Here is a 4,612-nt window from a genome sequence, read left to right on the forward strand (position 1 = left end):
TTATTATTATTATTATTATTATTATTATTATTATTATTATTATTATTATTATTATTATCATTATTATTATTATTATTATTATTATTGTTGTTGTTGTTATTATTAAGGCAGCGAGTTGGCGGAATTGTTACCAATAGTTACCATGCCGGATAAAATGCCCAGTTGTATATCGTCCGTCTTTAAGCTCTGAGTTCAAATTCTGAGCTCGACTTGATCTGGAAGAATCGTTAGCAGGCAAAGCAAAATGCTTACAGCATTTCGTTCGTCTTTACGTTCTGAGATCAAATGTCGACGAAATCGGCTTTGATCTTTATCTTTTCGGCCTTGGTAAAGTAAGTAGAAGATGATCAAATAAATATTTGGTGTGCCAAAATTTAAAATCATTATTATTATTATTATTATTATTAATATGTTGTTGTTGTTGTTGTTGTTTTTTCTTCCTTCTTCAAATTTTCTTTCATTTCTCGCCGAGTGTTTTCCGTACACCTAGGGCAGAGAAGCTCATTGTATGCATTCCCAGTCTACACACGCAAATTCACAGGTAAAATATGTATTTAAAAAATAATAATAAATAAATAAATTCATGAATGGGTGTTGTTTTCACAGCGATAATGCACTTCTCAGTACATGAGTCGTTCCAGTTAACACGACTTTTTGCACTTCCTGTAGGGATGGTAAGCCTGGTATCATTTTCAGATAGATTTCAGTACATTTTTTTATCATTCCTAGAGATCCTACAATCCCTGCTACAGTAATCGCCTTGAGGTGCCACATTTTTTTCAATTTCTGTTAGCAAGTCTTTATATTTACTGATCTTGTCAAATTCTTTCGCCGTTATATTATGATCGCAAGGAATACTCATGTCAATTAATAAACACATCTTCTTTGTCTGATCTTTTATAATAATATCCGGTTAATTAGCTTTTATAGTTTTGTCGGTATGTACAGGGAAGTCCCAGAGAATAGACACATTTTCTCCCTCAGTCACAGCTTCAGGATGGTGTTTATACCATTTGTCAGCGATTTTTTATTTCATGATGCCGACATATTGTCCAGTGTAAATACTGACCGACTCTGTCATGTCTTGCTTTATATTCTACAGGTGCTAAGACCATACACCACCTTGAGATTAGGTGGTCTGTAGTTTCAATCTCATCGTTACAGAATCGGCATTTTCGGTCAGCTCCATTTTTTATCACATTGGCTTGGTAGTTCCGGGTTTATAAGCTTTGGTCTTGAGCAGCTAATATGAAGCCTTCATTCTCTGCTTTTAGCCCTGAGCTTCGTAACCATTCATGCGTGTGTTTACTAGCTCGGTCTGTTATGCTCTAGCACCCCATCTGTTTGGATTGAGAAATCCCAGACGATTTTGCTAGTCTTTGGCTCTGCCACTCTCTGCGGTTTGTGCTCATACTACGTCTTGCCTCTCTCTCTAGTCCCCACTTTTCGCACAGTTTCTAATGTCGCACTTTCGCTACCTGGTCGTGGTTTTCGGTAAGACTAAGGCATTCGTTGGTGATATGGACAATGGTTTTATCCACTCTATTGCAGAAGCGGCTCAGCGGTGACACTTGCTCATGCCTAAGGTTAACTCTCCAGTTCGTGGCCAAAGCTTGGTCTTGCGCTGCCAGTATAGTGCTCGGGGGTCTCTTTTTTTACGGCTCCTTTCATCAACCAATCCCACCTATTTTTTCCCGCAACTTCTATTGTAGCTGCATGGAATTGATTGCGTAGTCCTTTCTTGCGTAATTCTTCTGCATGTCCTTTTTGCACTTCTTCCTCTGTTTTCTCATTTTTCTCTGCTCTCAATACTCCCTCGTTCCTGTCACTTGCAAGTTTTCCTTATTTTGGGTTAAGTAACTCATTAAGCTTCGTGTTCGATACGCACGCAGTCTTCCATACATATCAGTCCCCTTCCTCCATTTTCTTTCTTCATGTATAGGTGATGAGTGTCTGCACATGGATGACAGTCTCCCTGCATCTTCAGGAGCTTTCTTGACTTCCTTCCATCTCCTTAAGCTCCTCCTCTGTCCACTTCAGAATTCCAGTGCCATACCGAACTACTGCGCCCGAGTTTATTGCCGAGATCATGCTTCTGGTATTGAGCTTTGAAGTCAATATTTTTCTCACTCCCCGCAGGTACTCTTTTTTGTCTTTTCTTTCATGTCGTGGTGTTTGATTCTATCTGCCTCAAGTATGTCCAGGTATTTATAGCTGGATTGAAGTTGAATTGCCTTCATCATTTTACCATTTGGCAACTATATGCCTTCTGTCCTGGCAAGCCCATTTTTTCTTAGTAACTGTACAGTTCACCGGCCAAAGCGCCTGACATTAGTTTCCATATAAGTGGAGGGCATGTTATTGGTCTAAAGTTAGATGCAACATTTCCCTTTTCAGGATCGTTGGCACAAAACAATGCCTTTCACTTTGTAATCCAGTAGGTACTGCGCCTTCCTGCAGGCACTCATCTAGACCCCTTTCAGCTTCTTCATTCAGTAACCTTGGCTCTTCCAATTTGTGAATTTTCTTAATTGCATTTTTATCATTTCTGTGATTATCTTTATGTCTTCTTGGACTTCTATATTTCTTGACCTATCTTGGATATCATGCAGCCACTCCGCTTCATCATTATACTCTACAGGCTGGTCTCAGATCTCTCTCCAGAATGACTTGTTTTCTTCTGCATCTGGTATCATTGTAACGTGTATTTGCCCATCTAGTTCCTAAAACAGTTTCTTCTGATTTGCTTCAAATAATCTGTTTTGCCTGAATTGTTTTGTTCTATTTGATTTGATTGCTACTTCTCTTTGATTCAATTCTTCCAATATCACATCATAACCCTTATTCTAGATTTCCTTCCAGCAGTATTCTTATGATTTCGTTCTGCAATTTCCTCTTCTCAATCTATCAACTTGTCCTAAATACCTTTTTAACTTTGTTTCTCACAAATTCGTCTTTGCCAGTGCGGTTCTTTACGGTCTGTTTGTTCTTTTGGTTTCTACCGAACTCTATCTGAAGCAACCATATCTGCAACGCAAATAATCTTGTTAGTTTCAGTTATATTTCTCGTCTGGAATACCCCTAGAACCGAATCTTCTTTTTGGTTTCAACTTTGAGCTTGCGTCGTTCAGTGTACCTCAGATTCGAGGGTACTTGATCCTGGTCTTCTCTAATATATTGGCACAGCGTCCTCACTATGTCTCGTTGGTCGTCATCGTATTCTTGTGACGTGGCTCTTCCCATTACTTCTGCTTCATTTGCTGAGAATGTATTTACATTTACACTTGGCTCTATATCTTCACTGCCGCTAGTCATTTCTCTGTTTTCACTGGGTAATGTATCTGTTTGTGAAGTATTATTTCTACTTTCTACTTTCCTTTTTATCTCTTCTATTTCTATGTCTGTTAACCACCCTTTTCCTGTAATTGCTCTTGCCTGATCGGCTAAACGTTGTTCATTTATTTCGAAGAGTCCTTTCTCATTCCATTTTGGTTTCATTCGTTGTCGGAATCCCCTTCTGCTGGCTTCAATCTTAGCCCAGCGTTTATTACCGTTCGGTTTGCCTCCTTACGCCACCATCTTCTCTGCTTCTGGCTTTGTGTACAAGCAGTCTTTGGATGACGACTGGGCCTGCGCTGCTCAAACACAGGGCACCTGCCAGGCGAAAGGCTTTCACCTTTGATTTCACCCTCATTCACACAATTATTTGATACATTTGTATTACACATTTTTAGTCAACAATGAGGTATGTGTTTTAAGGTTAGCCACCAACAGGTATTTTATCGAGACATCATCTCATTATTATTATCATTGAGGGAGAGAGCAGTGCATACCATCAAAGTGACACTGGTGAAAAATATACGAAGCCCAGTATATCCATCATGACTACCCGTCTGATAAGGGTACACCAGGCACATGCATCACAACCATATGTGCGCGACATGGTGATCTCATATCAAGATTAACAGCACGTGATTACGATGCTCCCCCACTATTTCTGCTCGTGATGAGAGATCCACATATCGTCAGCCACTAAGGGTTAACTGGTTAAGGTCAAACACCTGACAAACTCAACTGGTTACGGTCAAACACCTGACAAACAAATCTGTGATATTGAGCATAATATTTGCTGTAGCCCATCTTTTATACCAAGACAAAACAATGTACATGATAACACTTCCATTCAATTAAGATCAGAAGCCATGAGAGCTACTGCCTGGAACTGAATCAGAGCATTTATTATGATTATTATTATGATTATTATTATTATTGTTCAGTAGTTATATTTTTATAACGTGCTTTCACTTCACTACCGAGCGCAGCTCTGTGCGCCTTGGGTATGTGCTGTGGTTTGCTGTGGTGCTCTTATGTTTACTGTATTGAAAGTGTTTTGTGTAGCTTCCAGTGTATATAGGTCCCGGCTCTGTCGTGTCTGTGAATATATTCCTTCTTAGCCAGGCCTGGGCAGCCAGAGATAATATGATTTATTGTTTCTTGTCCATCTCCACATATTCTACAGTTACTTGTTATATTTCTTTTCATTATGTGTTTTTGGTCATTTCTGGTGGGGAGGTTTTGGTCTTGTGCAGCAATTAAAAATCCTTCAGTCTCT

Source organism: Octopus bimaculoides, chromosome 3, assembly GCF_001194135.2.
Source record: "Octopus bimaculoides isolate UCB-OBI-ISO-001 chromosome 3, ASM119413v2, whole genome shotgun sequence".
Lineage (NCBI taxonomy): Eukaryota > Metazoa > Mollusca > Cephalopoda > Octopoda > Octopodidae > Octopus > Octopus bimaculoides.